This window comes from Gorilla gorilla, chromosome 20 (genome assembly GCF_029281585.2).
Source record: "Gorilla gorilla gorilla isolate KB3781 chromosome 20, NHGRI_mGorGor1-v2.1_pri, whole genome shotgun sequence".
NCBI lineage: Eukaryota > Metazoa > Chordata > Mammalia > Primates > Hominidae > Gorilla > Gorilla gorilla.
The window spans coordinates 10,359,710-10,377,220 of NC_073244.2; the positions used below are offsets into that span (position 1 = coordinate 10,359,710).

Below are 17,511 nucleotides of genomic sequence, written 5' to 3' on the forward strand. Positions count from 1 at the left end.
TCTGGGGCTCCTCCCCTGCGGGGAGGGGGCCCCCAGGTAATTAATTTTAATCACTGATTTGAAATTGGGCCACCAGGAGGCAAGTCGGAAACAGCAACTTGTAATTAGGAATGGGTGGGGCGGGGGGGGGGGGGTTGCAACGACCATTCAGAGGAAATTAAAGTGTCATTTATACCCAGCAGGTAATTAAGGGACCCAGGAGGGGGTGGCTCGAGGGGGCTGGGGCTCCAAGGGAATCCAGGCTGGGGCTGGGGCGTCGAGCAGGTTTGGGGACGGACAGGTCCTCCCTTCAGACCCAATTTGGAGGAAGTACAGAGGGGTGGGTCGTGAGCTTGGGACCCAGTTGTGGAGTTCAGAGGGGAATAAGGCTCTGTTATAGGGACTCCACTTAGGGAGGAAGAAAGATGGCCCCGCCTTTGGGGGCTTGATCTAGGGGCAGAAAATGAGGAGCCCTTCCCCTCCAACTTGGGGTTCTGGGCGCCCTTCCCCGCACTGCTGAACTCCTCCCCCAGAATTCCTCCAGTCTCTGCCCCTCCCCAGAGGCTGGGGATCCCCAAGTGGCCGGGACCAGTGTGAGAGGCCTGGAGGGGGCCCCGCTGAGAGAGGTGGTGGGGAATGGGGGTGGATGTCTCAGGGAGTGCCAAGTGCTGCTGGGAACGGAAGACCTGGCGAATGAACTTGAAGAAGACAAAGGCGGGAAATAGGTCCCAGGGGAAAGGCCCCGGGGTCAGAGCGGACCACAGGTCCTGGTGAGTCAGGGCTCAGGAATGATGGAGGGGCTGGCAGAGTGACGTGGGCGCTGGGGGATGGGGCTTGAGAACCGTCAGACTGTGGAGAACAGTGTTCGAGGGGAAGGGGCCCCCAGTTTGCTGGGTCATCTCAGGGAGCCTGTCACCCCCATCTGTGCCTCACTGCTCCCCAGAGCCTGAGGCCCCGACCTTCAAAGAGGGACAAGAGCAAACACTTACAGGGTGCCTACCCGTGTTCCCAGCCCTGTCCCTCACTGAGCCCAGCGGGGTAGGTCACAGGGGCTCTTCTGACCATTCCATAGGTGGGAAAACTCGGGGCCAGGGTGGGCAAAGGATGGGGCCAAGGTCGCACAGCCCGGAAATGGCCAAGCTGGGATTTGAACCCGGGCCCAGGAGTCCAGATGCTGCGCTGTTAACCACAGCACTGCCCTGCCCCCAGAGAAAGGGGCTTTCAGCCTCTTCACATCCATCTCAGCAAGTTTTGTGGGTGACTCCAAAAATTTGTCCCCTATCCATCCACTTTTTCCCCCTCTATTACCCTTGCCTGGCCGGCCCCCATCAATTATTACCAGGACCTGGTCCTCAATTCCAGCCTCGCCCCCGTCTGTCTTCCCCAAAGCTGCCACCAGAGGGCACCAAGAGTCAGGTCCTGTCCCTCCTCTTCCCGCAGCCCTCCATGGCTCCCACCTCCCTGGGGGTCGAAGCTCAAATCCTTACTGCAGCCCACCAGGCCCTGCGTGACTGGCCCCGTACTCTCCTTGCCCTTCCCTCCTCCCACTCTCCCCTCCACACTCTGCTGCAGCCATACGGGCCTACTTGGTGTTCCTCCAACACGCCAGGTGAGATCCTGCCCCAGGGCCTTTGCACGGGCCGTGCCCTCTGCCTGAAGTGCTGCTTCCCAAGATCTCTGCATGGCCAGCTCCTTCTCATCTTCCAGGTCTCAGCTCAAATGTCATCTCCTCAGAGACACCCTCCCCGACAGCCTCAGTGAACACAGCCCCACCCTTCTCAGCCACTTGCAAGATAACTGTCTTCAGGGCACTGACTATACCTGATTTACCTTGCCCTTTCTGTAGTTAGCGTCTGTGCTCCCCTGCCCCCCACCCAGCTGGGAATTCGACAAGGGCAGGATGCAGTAGTCTGCCTTGGTCATTGCTGGGTCCGTGGCACCTGGCACTTAATAGGTGCTCACTAAACATCAGTCCACTTGTTAAATGCAAGCAATGCTCCCACGGCTCCAAATGAGATCATGGCCAGAAGCTCCGCGTTTCTGCTTTGCAAAGTTGTTCCTTTTTTTGGAGTCAGAAACCCAACAGAACTATATGTGGCATTTTGCCTGCAACCTCTTGTTTAAATGGTCAACCCTAAGGGAGGCAGAACAGCAACCCCTGTTTTACCCATGGGGAAACTGAGGCTCAGAGAGGGGGCATGAGTGAGTGAGAGAAAAAACTGATTCAATCTCAAGTCAGTCTGATCCAAATGCTACGGCTGCCTATAAGGGCGATAATTCAGAATGGCTACTTCAGCTTCCCCAGGGGCTCTGAGTCCATGGCCTTCAGGGGAGGGAGGTTCTTCTGCAATCATCAGAAAACATATGGCTGCCCCCTAGTGAACTCCTAAACATCCATCATGGCCCTAGCTACAGTGCCCCTTCCTGGTACATCTTCCCTGATCCATGAGGCAGGGTACAGCTTTCCCTAGCCCCAGTTGCTCCCTCTGCCCTAGCCCTGAACCTGTGTAGCACGGGTGGCCAGTGCCTGCCCCTGTTTCTCTTCCTCTGGCCTGGAAGCCCCTCCAACTAGACAGAGGAATTAAAGTTACCTCTCTGGGATCCTAGCATCACCCAGCACAGGACACAGCACATGGGGGCCACTGGCAGCATTTGTTGACTGACTGATGGACCTAATTGCCTGGAACCAGGCCCACCTGGGAACCCACAATCCTCCTCTGGGTTCCTGTATTTGGGAAGCTCCCTCCTAGGTCCGCCCTTGGAAGGCTGGCTTAGCTGGGCCACGGTGCATCCTGGGAAATGTAGTCTAGAATGGGCCTTACCTCCCAGTGGGGCCCTGGGGTGGCCACCTTTGGACCCTGGGGCCAGATAGAGAAGGAGCATTGAGGGTGGCAAGTAGTGGGGCCCCATGTCCCTGCCAAAGAGTCCTAAGGGTGGTCCCCAGCCTCCCAAGTCTCTTACTTTTTCTTTTTCCTTTTTTTTTTTTGACGGGGTCTTGCTCCGTCCCCCAGGCTGGAGTGTAGTGGCATGATCTCGGCTCCTTGCAACCTCTGCCTGCTGGGTTCAAGCGATTCTCCTGCCTCAGCCTCCTGAGTAGCTGGGATTACAGGCGTGAGCCACCATGCACGGCTAATTTTTGTATTTTTAGTAGAGACGGGGTTTCGCCATATTGGCCAGGCTGGTCTTGAACTCCTGGCCTTAAGTGATCCTCCCGCCTCGGTCTCCCAAAGTGCTGGGATCACAGGCGTGAGCCACCGCCACTGTCTTACTTGTCCTAATGTCTGCCACTTCACCTGGATGTCCCTGGAGGAGAGGTGATGAAGGACCGTGATAACGAAAAAGGATTGCGTGCCTGGCTTCCTATGGTCACACACCCGACCCCAGCAACACCATGCATGATGGTGAGGGTGTCTAGGGTGAAGGGTCTGTTTTGGGATAATTCAGCCAAAGGACGTGGGGCTGGTGGCTGGGGCCTGAATCCTGGGCTGCTTTGAGCCTTAGTTTCCCTACTGCTGCTACATGAAGATAGGGAGGGAAGAAATGCACGACCATGGCCAAGAGAAAGCCACAGCCCAACCAAATCACGGCTGGGTTTTGGAGGAGCCCCAGTATGAGAGCCCACAACCCCTTAAATACCTGAGACTCTCAGAACCCTGCTATCTTAAACACGACAGCAGTTCAGAAAACCCACAGTACCTGGAAATTGAAAAAAAAAAAAATCCAGGAGATCACTTGGGCCTGACCAATATCAGGATTATTTATCCAGGATTCTGGAAAGACAGCCGTCCAACCCCTCTGGCCTGCCTCCCATGAGGGGCGGCTCACCACTCCTTCCAGCAATGCATTTGGTTTCCAAGGAGCCTGTCTCCTCTTAGCTACCCTTCCTCAAGATCTGAAATGTGACTCATGCCCCTCCCCCTGCTCTATAACCTTCCATGGCTCCCCATTGCCCTTGGGATAAAGTTTGCTCCTCGGCTTGGCATTCAAGGCTACTGCCTACCTCATGGTCCTCTTAAATAGTCTAGCCACTCAGGGCTCCTCCAACATACCCCACTGTGATGATCCTTGCTGTTCCCTCTGCCTGCAATGCCTGTCCCCCTCTCCTCCTGGCAGAATCCTTCTCCTTCAAGCCCAGTCCCAGTACTCCCTCCTCCAGGCAGCCTTCCCTGCTCCCACCTGTCCTGACCACTGCCCTGGAAGTTTCTCCCTCCAGCATCTCCCTTTCCGGGCCCACAGGACAGGGCCACGCCCAGGGTCAGCTCAGGACACCTTCCTTCCCAGGAGACGGGCGGTGACCAGCAACATCCTTCAGTCCCCAGGGATCCAGCTCACCTGTCCTGCAGGCTGACGTCATGGTCACCTTTCCAAGGGCAGTTTGATTTCTATCTTCCAGGCCCAGTCCTGGTAACCCCAGCAAACTCCGGCTGCCAGCCTGGTGTGGCCACTGCAGAGGACATGCCACATCTCCAGCCCCTTCTATGCCCATCGGTCAGAGGCGAGGACTGAGGTCTCAGGGGGAAAGGCCCCTCCTGGGGGGACTGGATACCTAGGCTTGGAGACAACTCACTTCAAAGCAGAGGAGGTGACACGGACCCTAAGATCCTGTGGGGGCTCAGCCCCAGCCGAGTCTGGTGGGGGAACCAGAGGCAAAATGGGGCAGGCACAGATCAAGACAGTCTCAAGCGACCCGTCTCTGCCTCACCTCCCACAACTCCAGTCCAAAACCAAAGCGCATCTCCTGGGGAGACTGAAGCCCAGAAAGGACTAGGGACCAGCCTAAGGCCACACAGCGAAGCGCCTCCTCTCAAAGCTCCTGCATAGCCCAGAGTCAAGGGGAAGAAGGGAGGAGCAGAGCTTCAGGGCAACCCTTAGGAGGAGCTGGGATGCAGGAGGGCTCTTGGGTTTCAACGGCTTCCTCGGGCCTCAGTTTCCCCACCTGCTGTTGGGATGGGCCGGTTCAGAACAGGCAAGAGGCTGACGCCAGGCTGCCACCTACCCAATATCCGAGGCGTCTCTGTGTGGGTGGCAGTGACTCCCAGACAATTTCCCGGAGAGTTTAAGACCCCCTCCCAGGTGGGTTCCAACTCAGCCTTGGCCCCAGCCGTCCCCCACCACCCACCCCACAACCTGTGCTCTCCCTATGTAGAGTTTAAAGCAATTGTTAAGGTACATCCTGAAGTCCCGCGCCTGAAAGAAACTGGTCTCCTGGGATGTGGGAAAGGGTTTGGGGGCAAGGGGGATGCCCCAGGGGTCCTGAATTTTTATTTTGGAGAGGGAATTTGGACCTTCTCACAAGCTGAAGGAACACAGAAAAACAGAAATGCAATTTTACAAATGGGGCAGGGGCCCCCTTCAATCACCACAGCCATGAGTCCCTCTCTCCCTCCTCCCTCCTTAAACCCAAACCCAGAACCCCAAAGCCTCAGAGCACCCCAGTAACTCCAAGTCCTCGTTCCGCTCCAGTCTAGGGGTCAAAGATGACAGCCTCAGGTAGAGGATGTCAAAGACCTCAGCGAGAGAGAGACGGCCACATGGCGGCGGGGGCGAGGGTCTGCGAATCCCTCCCCCAACCCCAGGACTCCTGCAAACGCTCCTAGCTCCAGCATTAACCCGGCCGGGGCAGAGGTGGGGGTTCATGACAGTAGCGCCCCCTCTGGGAGATGCCCCAAACTCGGAGAGCGCCCAGAGGCGGAGAGCAGGAGAGGAGGGCACGTGACCCCCACCCCGGGGACCAATCAGCGCCCGCGGGAGGGGGCCACACTCGGCGCCCCCCACCCATCCCGGCGCGCTTGGAGATAGACGTTTTCTTTGTCCTTTTGTCAGCTCTTGGGGGGCCCCGAACCCCCAGGCCCCCACTGCAGCGCGGGGGATCCGGACCGGCCGGCCCTCCCCTCCAACACCACTGCGACCCCTGCCCCGCGGCCTGGACCCGGGACTCGTCCTGTTCTGGGCTGGACAGGAGGCCGGAGAGGACTCGGGCGCCCAAGGTGCGGCGGCCGGACGCGAAGTGGGGCGGAGGGGCCTCCCAGTGCCAGGACCCCCACACCAGCCCCGGGTCGCCTCGACTTGGCTCTCAGGACCCCGCCCCCCAACGCCACCCCCAACCCCCGACCAACAGGCCCCCTGCCTGCCCCGAACCCCCCACCTGGGCCCCAATCCAGCTCCCCAGCGGCGCAGCCGCGAGCTTCATTATTGTGTCTCCTCCGGGCCCCCCCCCCCAGGACAAAATCTCCACCCGCTGCGGTGCCGACAGAACCCCCAACCTAGCTGCACATACAGGCCCCCAGTCAACAATCCAAGCGCACCCCCCACGTTGCGGTGCCATTAGACACCCCCATAATGGAGCCTCAGGGAGCGCCCCAGGCCAAAATCCAGCCCCTCCAAAGCGATGCCACCGGACCCCCACCGGACCCCTCCATACGGCCAGCGACCCCCTCTCCAATCCGGTCCCCTCCCCAGTTGTGTGGCTGAGAGATTCCCCCCCTCGTTCTAGCGCTCACCAAACCCCCTCCCTGGCCCCAAATCCGTCCCCTCCCAGTGGCAGGGCCCGCAGGCCCCCCAGTCCTAGCGCCTGACCTGGCCACCCCAGCCAGCCTTTCGGCCCCCCCAGCTGCGTGCCGACAGACGCCCCCATCCCCGCGCCTCCCCCAACCCCCTCCGCAGACGCCCCGGGGCGCTTACCTCGGAGCCGCGGCCGCCGCGAGTGCGCGGGCGGGAGGCGCAAGGGCGGGAGGGCGCGGGCTGGGGGGGTCCGTGCGCGCACCTGTCCCGGCCGGGCCGCTCAGCCCGGCATCCCCGGCTGGGGAGGGGGGCTGGGGGCGCGCGCTCTCCCCGCCCCCGGGCCCGCGGCGCTGCGCTGGGGGAGGGGGCTCAGCCCCGGCCCCCCGCGCGCTGGCGTCGGCTCCGGGGGGGGCGCTGCGCGGCGGCCGGACCGGGGGCGCGCCGCGGCCGCATCTCCTCCGCCCGCCGCGGCCGCCGCTGCGACTCGCGGCTCTGCCACCTCCGCCCCCCCTTTCCAGCAAACCCCCACCTCCCCAAAGCCGGGCTGGAGCCGCGCAAAACCCGGCCCGGAGCAACCGCGGCGCGGAGCGGAGGGCGGAGCCGGTGGGTGGCGTTTGGGTGAGTTGTGGGGGGAGGCCCAAGGGGGTCACCCTGCTTTGGTCCAGGTGGTGGACTTATTAATTGAGCCGCCCCAACTTCCTCTCCTGGTCCCCTCTGTTCAAACTCGCATCCCCAGGATCCAGCCCCAATCACACCCAGCACATGGGGTCAATGAGGCTGTCAGGAACCCTACGGTCTGTGTGGCCCCCTTCATAGACGAGATCATTTCTTCAATCCACAAGTATTCCATTTAGCAACATTCACTCGACACTTCAGGAAACTGAGGCACAGGGAGGTCTTGTCCAAGGTCACCCAGTTAGAGAGCGTCAGGGGGTTTTGGACCTGAGCAAACCGGCTGCAGAGATCTCCACGGTTCACGACTCCCGGACCTGCCTCTCTGTCGCCAGCGCCCTGTGGGACCTGGCCCAGAAAGGAGTTTTTCGAGGACTGCAGGTTCCCCCATGAATTTGAGACCCCAGGACAGAGCCTGGAGGTTTCAGAGACCTTCCTGTAACCCTCCTGACCCTTCGAATGAATTCAGGACAGCAGGGGCTGCTCTCCATGCCTCAGTGCCCCTCCCTGTCCAAAGTACCTCCCCATGTGGATGTGATCCTGTACGTCTCCCCCACTGGACTGAGTGCTGTCCTGGTCGCTCTGGCCTCTCTCCATACAGTAGATGCTCTGTAAACACTTATTTTTTCTTGTCTTTTCTGTTTTTCTTATCTTTTTCTTTCTTTCTTTGAGATGGAGTCTTGCTCTGTCACCCAGGCTACAGTGCAGTGGCATGATCTTGACTCACTGCAGCCTCCGCCTCCTGGGTTCACGCAGTTCTCCTGCCTCAGCCTCCTAAGTAGCTGGGATTACAGGCGACTGCCACCATGCCTGGCTAATTTTTGTATTTTTAGTAGAGATGGGCTTTCATCATGTTGGCCAGGCTGGTCTTGAACTCCTGACCTCAGGTGATCCGCCCGCCTCGGCCTCCCAAAGTGCTGGGATTACAGGCATGAGTCACCGTGCCCAGCCTCTTTTCTGTTTTTCTATAATTTAGATAGATAATAGAGAAATGGGGGAGAGAGAGGATAGATGATTTTTTTTTAAAAATTGTTATTATTATTTGTAGAGACCGGGGTCTTGCTACATTGCCCAGGCTGGTCTTGAAATACTGGCCTCAAGCGATCCTCCCACCTTGGCCTCCCAAAGTGCTGGGATTATAGCATGAGCCACTGAGACCAGCCAACACTTTGTTGTTATGTAGCTTGTGACTTTTCTTGCACACTTACTGAGTGCTGGGGCCACTATGCCCCATCCCTGGCTCCGTGCCATCCAGGGGGTCCAGACAGGTTGTGCACAGGCTTCCAGCAGCCACTCAGTGGGGACTGGGTATCAGGACTTGAACCCCGCTCCCCAGGCCACCCATGGCAATCTGCAGGCTCCCTGGCACCCATGGAGACAGCCCAGGTCTTCCAATTCCTGGGCATGTTCCCAGGGCCATCCTGGTGACCACAAACCTCCGGGAGCAGCCAGGCCTTCCTGCCCGTGGTTTTGCCCTTCCCGCCTTCCGGCCGCCCCAGCATCCCAGGCAAATCAGCCAAGGCACCTGCTGGTGTCTAGCCCCCACCCCGCCCTGTGTCCTGCCCGCTGGGGGCCACTGAGGCCTGCTCCACAAGGGAGGGGGCCGAGCCCCAGCTCCAAGGCTTGGGGTCTAGAATCTGCATCCTCCCACCAACACTCCCTTCCCTGCGCTGTGCCCAGCCCCTGGCATCCCCTCCCTCCCCTGCCTTCTTGGCTGGCCCAGCTGGGTACTTCTGCACCCTAGTCATTCAGCAAACATTTATTGAGCACCTACTGTGTACCAGATACTGGACTGAGCTGTCAACAAGACAAATCTGCCCTGTGCCTTTTGTCTAGCCTGGGGATACAGAAACCAGTGGGCACAGAACTGCAGGCTGAGACAGACTGGCTGGAGGTCCAGGAGGACCTCGAGGAGGTAGCCTGGAGGCCTTAGAGGAACCATAGATCCAAGCAGGGGGGTGGGGGTAGGGATGTGCGGGGAGGGCGTTCTAGGCAGAGAGACTTCGGGGACAAAGGCCTTGAGGGAGGCCCCACCCCCACCGGTGGCTCGCAGGCTTCTGCGACCATGAATGGGTCTTTCATGTCCTGGACCGGGGCAAGGTCAGGCCGGGCCTCTCCCTCCTCCCGCCCAGGGCTCCTGGCTGTCTGAGCCCTGACCTGGAGGACAGTGGCAGGATGGGCCAGGGAGGCCCAGGAAGGGGCAGGGCATCGCCCGAGGTCACCAGAGCCAGCAGCGCCCTCCCAGCCGTGGGATTCTGAGCAAAACCCCGCCCCGCTGGGCCTCAGTTTCCCCGGCCTGGGCTGGCGCGTTGGCAGCGCAGCGCTCCCGTCCTGCTCCGACCGGGTGGATTCCAGTGCGGGTTTTGCGGGCGCCCGCGGCCACCGACACCTTCTTCCCAGTGCGGCCCGGGCTGCGGCCCCGGGTCCGAGGAGGCCCGGGGAGACCCGGAGGAGGTCAGAAGGCCTTCAGGGCCCCCGGGATGGGGTGAGGCTGAGCCCGGCCCCTTACTGCCGGCGCCTGCGAGGAAGGGAAGCCCCGCCCCAATGCCTGCGCGCCCCCATGAGGACCACTAGCCTCGTCGCCCCGCTGTGTGACTCCCGGGGGTCCCTGGCCCTCTCTGGGCCGAGCTGTAGTCAGGCTCACGGGCAGCCGCTCAGAGAGGTCGCCTGGGTCCGATCCCTTCCCCAAATGGCCCCCCGCCTCAGTTTCCCCGGCCAGGTGCGGGCTCTCTTTAACCCCAGGTTGGGGGGTCCTCGCTGCTAGGTTGCACCCCGGGTCTCCGCTCAGGCCAGGGAATCCCCTGGGGGCTCCGAAAGGGCAGCTCCGATTGGCTGGGGCCACGTGTGACGTCAGAGCCTCCCCGACGCCCCCTCCCCTAGAGGCAAGTGGGGGCGGTCGCGGCCCGGGAGGGGCCCGGGGTCCGAGCGGATTCGGGGTGTCCCCCCAGCTCAACTCGGCAGCTGGGCCGCGCAGACACGATTCTCCTCGGACAGATTTTTCCCTCGTCCCAAATCCCCCTCCGGCCCCCCCAGAACGGCAGCTGCTCAGGCGGCAGATGCGCCGGCTAAATCCGCCCAGCTGGTCCTGCGCGGAGCTAGCCGCCTGGAGCCCCGGGGCTGGGGGAGTGGTGGCCGCATGGTCCTGACCCTTCCTCGCTCCTTGTTCTTTGACCCCTGACTCATCGCGGAATGGGGCAGGGATTCTGTTGAGGACCCTTTCTCAACCTCCAATTCCCTCCTGGAGCTGCTGAGAGGATTTGGGGGAGTCTGGCGCCCAGAGAGGGTGGAGCCCTTTGCAAAAACCACACAGCATCCCTGGGCCTGCTGCCCAAAATATGCCCTGTATTGCGCATATATTAATAATTGTAATGATGACTTAACATATTAGGCCTCTGCTATATGCACCCCCACGATTCTAGGACTATGATGCTATTACTCCATTTTCAAAGGTGGAAACTGAGACCCAGAGAGCCGTGACTTGACTGATCCCACAGCCAGGAAATGGTGGAGCCTGGATTTGAACCCCAGCTTCTAAGAAGAAGGTGCCACTGTCCTGGAAGAACTCTCAGGACAGCATTAGTGTCTCAGGGATCCCCCTAATTGGAGGGGCCTTAAGGCAAGTGAGTGTGACCTGGGGTGAGTGAGTGGGGTCTCTTAGACCTCTTCCCTGCCCCCCTGCCTGGTGCCCCTGAGCCTGACACGGACTGCCTCCCCGCCTTGCTTTTTCAGCCTAATCATGATTGTCACTGAAGATCCAGGAGGGCTTCCTGGAGGAGGAGGCAGCTCCATTCTGAAATGCCAAGGGTACAGCTTTATTGGGACAGCCAGTGTCTCTGAATATGTAGGTTTTGCACAGAGCTTGCACTGCCCCAGGGCCTGTACACTGCCTGTCCCCTCTGCCTTGTGCACTCTTTCCCTAGATGTCCAAATGGCTCCTTTCCTCACCTACCCCAAATCTCAATTCCAATGTTTCCCCAGCCTCCCCTCATTTCAGTAATCACTCTGCAGTGAGCTAGGATTGCGCCACTGCACTCCAGCTTGGATAAGAGAACAAGACCCTGTCTCTAAACTAAATACATAAATAAAAATAATTCCCCTCTCCATCCCTCTTTACCCTGTTTTGATGGCTTTGCTCAACTTTTCACCAATAGGACTTTCTCTTATGCATTTACTCGTTTCTCTTCCAATCCCTCCCCAAGACAGTCAAGTTCCCAGGTCGGTCCAGGACTCCACTGTGTCACGAGGCTTAAAACAGAGCCAAGCACACAGTAAGCACTCAACACATGTGGTGAATGAATGAACGAATGAAGGAGTGAATGAGTGGGAGTCTGAGATTTCAACAGGGCTTGCCTTCATTGTATCAAAGGGGAAACTGAGGCTCATTGATCAGAGAGTGAGACCAGAGTCACTTATTTTTCTCTTTAGCAAAACAGGACATAATGGTGACCACCTCCCCAGTATGCAGCAGGGGTATCCAGGGAAATAATAATGTTGGAAGCACTTATTAAGCACCTACTGTGTGCACTGCACAGCTCCAGGTGCTTTGCGCATTTCGAATGGAGACAAGGACTCCAACCCAGAACCCAGGACGTCTGGTCCCATGGTCAGCCTGAGTTCCCTACACCTCGCTGCTTCCCTCTCATTGAGAGAGGGGTTATATATGCAAGCTCCAGGTGCACAGGAGACCTTCAGCCAGGGAGGCAGTGGTCCCCACTATGTCTGAGACCCCCTCTGCAGCCCCTCAGACCCTGGGCCCGAGGTTCAGGCTGTGTGTCTGGCTGGAGCTAACAGCACCATGCCTGCACGCGGGAAACATTAAATTAGAGACGGAAGCAGCAGGACCTGCGCCTGATTTATAAATTGAAATTAGAGCAATTACAAGGCTTCCTCCTTCTCAGAAACTGAGAAATCCCCCAGAAAGGCCCATGTGTGTCCTGGGTTGGCCCAGAACCCCCTCCCCCAAGGCATCATCTGCATATGATGTAGTGACAAATGAGGCAGTGGCATCCTGGTCTCCAAAACAAGGAATTTGTGGGTGGAGCGAGGGTGTCCAGGGACCTTCAACCTCCCTGGGGTCTGTCCTTGGGTATAGATAGGAAACTGAGGCATGGGAGGTGAGTGGCATTTGGGCAGGGGCAAGTGTCACATTCTCTGCTTTCAAAATCTCCCCTCTGGCCGGGTGCGGTGGCTCATGCCTGTAATCCTAGCACTTTGGGAGGCCAAGGAGGGCGGATTGCCCGAGCTCAGGAATTCGAGACCAGCCAGGGTAACAGCAAAACCTCATCTCTACTAAAAACACAAAAAATCAGCCAGGTGTGGTGGTGCATGCCTGTAATTCCAACTACTCGGGAGGCTGAGGCAAGAGAATCACTTGAACCCGGGAGACGGAGGTTTCAGTGAGCCGAGATGATCGTGCCACTGCACTCCAGCCTGGGCAACAAAGCAAGACTCTATCTCAAAAAATAAAAAAATAAAAAATAAATCTCCCTTCCCCTACATCTCCCTTCCCCTAGGCTTCCCATTCCAGCCTAGTGAGCACACCCAGCTCACTCCTGCCTTGGGGCCTTGGCACTTGCTGTTCCCACTGCCTGGAAGCTGTTCCCCACCAACGTTCCCTTCTCTGAGGGGCCTTCCCTGATCATCCCAAGTTGGAGGGGACGGCTCTTTTCCACCCACTGTTTTCTTTTCTCTAAAATCAGTGATGGGGTAGTGAGCTGCCTGTCATGAGAGGCAAGCAAGCAGACAGTGGACTGGATGTGATCTCTGCAGCTCACACACTGGCGTCCATCCCCCAGCTTTACCACTCACCAGCTGTGAACAAGTTGTTCAACATGAGAACATTCCAAAAGATGCCGGGGCCTAGGACGGACGCCATGGCTCATGCCTGTAATCCCAGCACTTTGGGAGGCTGAGGTGGGTGGATCGCCTGAAGTCAAGAGTTTGAGACCAGCCTGGCCAACATGGCGAAACCCTGTCTCTACTAAAAAATATATAAAAATTAGCTGGACGTGATGGTGCGTGCCTGTAATCCCATCTACTTGGGAGGCTGAGGCAAGAGAATGGCTTGAACCTGGGAGGCAGATGTTGCACTGAGCCGAGATCATGCCGCTGTACTCCAGCCTGGGCGATAGAGCGAGACTCTGTCCTCCCATTAAAAAAAAAGAAATGCTGGAGCCTGTCACATAGTTGGGGCTTAATAAAGGTAAGTAGTCTTCTCCATGGGAGGTCCTGAGATTCTTGTTTCTTCCTCTTGGTGATTTTTCCTAATCTTCATCCTCTCTTGGAAGCTGTGGGAAGGAGCTTTGATGCCGTTATATTTGTGTAGGGCATTGTCAACAGAGAAATAAAAACAGATGACCAGAACAGATCCTGGCACCCGTGTTCACAGCAGCGAAAGGGCAGAAGCAAACCAACTGCCAATGAACAGATACATGGATCAACATAAGGGGGTCCATGGACACGGCGAAATATGATTCAGCCATCACAGGCTTCAGATGTGGACGCATCTTGAGGACGTCACACTCAGTGAAGTAAGCCAGACGCAGAAGGCCAAATCCAGTGTGGTTCCACTCCTAGAAGGTCCCTGGAGTCATCAGATTCATAGAGACAGAAAGTAGAATGGAGAGTGCCAGGGGCTGGGGAGGGGGTGGGGAGTGAGTGTTTCATGGGGACAGTTTCAGATTGGGAAAAGGAGAAAGTTCCGGAGAGGATGGCGGTGATGGTTGCACAACCACGTGAATGTGCTTAATGCCGCTGAACTGTGCACTTAGAAGTTGTTAAAATGGTGATTTTTCTGTGATGTGTGTTTTACCACATTTTTTCTTCTTTTTTGAAACGGAGTCTCGCTCTGTCCCCCAGGCCGGAGTGCAGTGGCGCGATCTCAGCTCACTGCAAGCTCCGGCTCCCGGGTTCACGCTATTCTCCTGCCTCAGTCTCCTGAGTAGCTGGGACTACAGGCGCCCGCCACCGCGCCTGGCTAATTTTTTGTATTTTTAGTGGAGACAGGGTTTCACTGTGTTAGCCAGGATAGTCTCGATCTCTTGACCTCGTGATCCGCCCCCCTCAGCCTCCCAAAGTGCTGGGATTACAGGAGTGAGCCACCGCGCCTGGCCCACATTTTTTCTTTAAAGATAGAAAGAGAACCAGAACTGGTATGCAGAAAGGGTGGCAAGATCCAAGCACAGAAAAAAAATGTATTAAAAAATACAATATGGCTGGGCGTGGTGGCTCACGCCTGTAATCCCAGCACTTTGGGAGGCCGAGGCAGGCGGATCACCTGAGGTCAGGAGTTCGAGACCAGCCTGGCCAACATGGCAAAACCCTGTCTCTACTAAAAATACAAAAATTAGCCGGGTGCGGTGGCGGGAGCCTGTAATCCCAGCTACTCGGGAGGCTGAGGCAGGAGAATCACTTGAACCCGGGAGGTGGAGGTTGCAGTGAGCCGAGAGACTCCGTCTCAAAAAAAAAAAAGCAAAAAAATTAGCCAGGCATGGTGGCAGGTGCCTGTAATCCCAGCTACTTGGGAGGCTGAAGTAGGGGAATCACTTCAATCCAGGAGGCAGAGATTGCAGTGAGTCAAGATCACGCCATTGCATTCCGGCCTGGGCAGCAGAATGAGACCCTGCCTCAAAAATAAATAAATACATAAATAAAAATAATAGCAACAGCAGAAACAGGCAGTGACGGTGGAGGGTGTGTGTGTGAATGACCTCAGCTAGTGGCAGTTCATCATTGCCACTAGGGCCAGCCACACAGGTGACACTGACAGTGTGCAGAGAGGCCATCAAGGGTGTCGAGCTCAGATCACACCCTTCCCTCCCCACCAGGGGCCTGCTCAGCATCCGCTACAAAACCTCCGACACCTTCAGGAAGCAGAACTGAGCCTCGGGGGTCTTGCCCCTTGCTGGCCTATTTTTCAGCTAACTTTATTGAGCACCTACTGTGTACCAGGCTCTACTAGGCAGTGCTGGGGACACAGTGGTTGAGCAAGACACAAATGGACCCTCATCTTGGCAGAGTTCAGAGATCAGAGGAGAGGATTCACTCATTTTATTTTAGTTTTTAGAGATACGGTCTCACTCTGTGGCCCTGGGCTGGAGCGTGGTGGCCTGATCATAGCTCACTGCAGCCTCCAACTCCCAGGCTCAAGGGATCCTCCCACCTCAGCCTCCCCAAAGTGCTGGGATTACAGGCATGAGCCACCACGCCTGGCCTAGCAGAAAGATTTTAAACAGGTAGTCAGGGAAGGCTTCACTGAGGAGGTGATATGTGAGCAGAGACTTGAAGAAGAGGGGGTAGAAAATCATGCAGTGGCTGGGCAAAGTGGCTCATGCCTATAATCCCAACACTTTGGGAACCTGAGGCGGGCAGATCACTTGAGGTCAGGAGTTCAAGGCCAGCCTGGCCAACATGGTAAAACCCTGTCTCTACTAAAAATACAAAAATTAGCCAGGCGTCATGGCACACACCTGTAATCCCAGCTACTCAGGAGGCTGAGGCAGGAGAATCGCTTGAACCTGGGAGGCGGAGGTTGCAGTGAGCAGAGATCATATGTCTAAAATTGTATTGCCAGCCTGGGCAAAAGAGCTGTCTCAATAAATAAATAAAAAATCATGCAGGTACCTAGGGAAAGAGTGTAGTAGGTGGGCGGGCACAGCCCCGTGCAAAGGTCCTGGGGCACCGTGCCTGGCATGTTGGAGGAACAGTGAGGAGGCCCGTGTGGCTGGATCAGAGTGAGGAATGGGAGGAGGGGAGGGCAGGCAGGTAAGGGGGCTTTTTGGAATTAATTCAGCTCCTCTAGGGCGCCAAGCTCTACCCTGCCTCAGGGCCTTTGCACGGGCTGTTCTCTCCTCCTGGCCTTCTGCCTCCCTCTCCCCCCAGGTTGACCTGGTCAACCCGTCCTCCTTCATTCCCAAGGTAAATGTCTCAGTTTGAATCCCACACACCCGACTGGGAGCCCAAGGACCGGGCCCAGAACTGTCCAGGCCAAGGTGATGTCCAGCACTGCCCAACATAGAGTTGGCATACAGTAGGCACTCAATAAGTGTCTGCTAAGGTTCAGGAGATTGTCAGGGAAGCCTCCCTGCCCCTGCCCTGCAATGATGGTGAGGCTGGTGGCCCTCCCTTATCTGGACTCAGTTTTCCCTTCCAGAAGATTCCAATAGGCTGCGTCCAGGATGGAGATGGGAAGGTCTCTCCTCTACTCCAAAAGCATGGTGGGGGACAGGTCCCTCTGCAGTCTGTCCCCAGCCTGCTCTGCGACTGCAGGGGGAACCTGCCTTGCCCTCTCACCTCACCCCTCCAGGCCTCTCTCCTTTTGTCTCCGTCTCTAGGTCCATCTCACCGCCTGCTTCCTCATCTCTCAATCTTGCTCTCTCACTGTCTCTGTCTCAGTCTTTCCCCTGGGTCTCCAGTTTTCTATCCCCCCATCCCCGTCCCCACCCCAGGGTCTAGAGATTTGCTCATCTTTGGGCAAAGCCTGGAGGCCAGGAAGGAGGAGGGGGTAGGGGAAGTTCCAGATGCTCCTCAACCCTCACCCGCCTAAGTGTGGGTGGGTCCCCAAGGAACCTGGGCTGAGACAGCTCTACCCCCTCCCCAGCTTCTTCGGGGATCCCCAAGGCCAGTGGGGAATTTCTAGGGAGAAATAAACATCCGTGTCATTTACATAAAATCTGCATCAATTAGCATATCGATTACAAGAGTCTACAGAACCAGGCAAGCCGTTTGCAAGGAAAATAGTAACTTTCATGACAAATGAGGCCAGCAGCTTCTCCATGGAAGCGACTTGTCACACTTCCACCCTGCTTTACAGGTGGGAAAACCGTGGAGGTGAGTTCTAGACAGAGAGAGGGAGATAATCTAGGAGGGCAGGGTCTCTGCCCTCTCCAGGTATTTGCAGATAGATAACGAGGAAACAAGTAATTGGCTAAAATGATTTCAGATTATTATAAGGACCAGGAAGAACAGAAATGAAGGAGGCCAGGTGCGGTGGCTCACGCCTGTTATCCCAGCACTTAGGGAGGCCAAGGCGGGTGGATCACCTGAGGTCAGGAGTTCGAGACCAGCCTGGCCAACATGGCAAAACCCCGACTCTACTAAAAATACAAAAAATTAGCCAGGCATGGTGGCATGCACCTGTAATCCCAGCTACTTGGGAGACTGAGGCAGGAGAATCATTTGAACCCGGGATATGGAGGTTGCAGTGAGCCAAGGTCATGCCACTGCGCTCCAGCCTGGGCAACAGTGAGACTCCGTCTCAAAAATAAAATAAAATAAAAAATAAAAAATAAATTGCCAGGCACGGTGGCATGTGCCTGTGGTACCCGCTGCTCAGGAAGCTGAGGCAGGAGGATTGCTTGA

The 17,511-nt window shown here is 57.1% G+C and overlaps 1 protein-coding gene and 1 long non-coding RNA gene across 3 annotated transcripts in view; one reads left to right on the plus strand and one right to left on the minus strand.

Moving 5' to 3' along the window:
- The window catches only part of SEMA6B (semaphorin 6B), a 47,396-nt gene extending 40,400 nt beyond the window's left edge, over window positions 1-6,996 (minus strand). The window contains exon 1 of the mRNA XM_031006460.3: window positions 6,661-6,996. The gene's annotated coding sequence lies outside the window, so the exon portion shown is untranslated. The remainder of the gene's footprint in view (window positions 1-6,660) is intronic.
- Window positions 6,997-9,528: 2,532 nt separating this feature from the next.
- LOC109024136 (uncharacterized) lies at window positions 9,529-11,255 on the plus strand. Of its 2 annotated transcripts, none has more exons than XR_002003583.2 (3): window positions 9,529-9,606; window positions 10,602-10,772; window positions 10,882-11,255. It is a non-coding gene; the product is annotated as an uncharacterized lncRNA (long non-coding RNA). The 2 variants fall into 2 exon arrangements; XR_008674113.1 differs by having other exon boundaries at window positions 9,535-9,871.
- The last annotated feature ends 6,256 nt before the right edge of the window (window positions 11,256-17,511 follow it).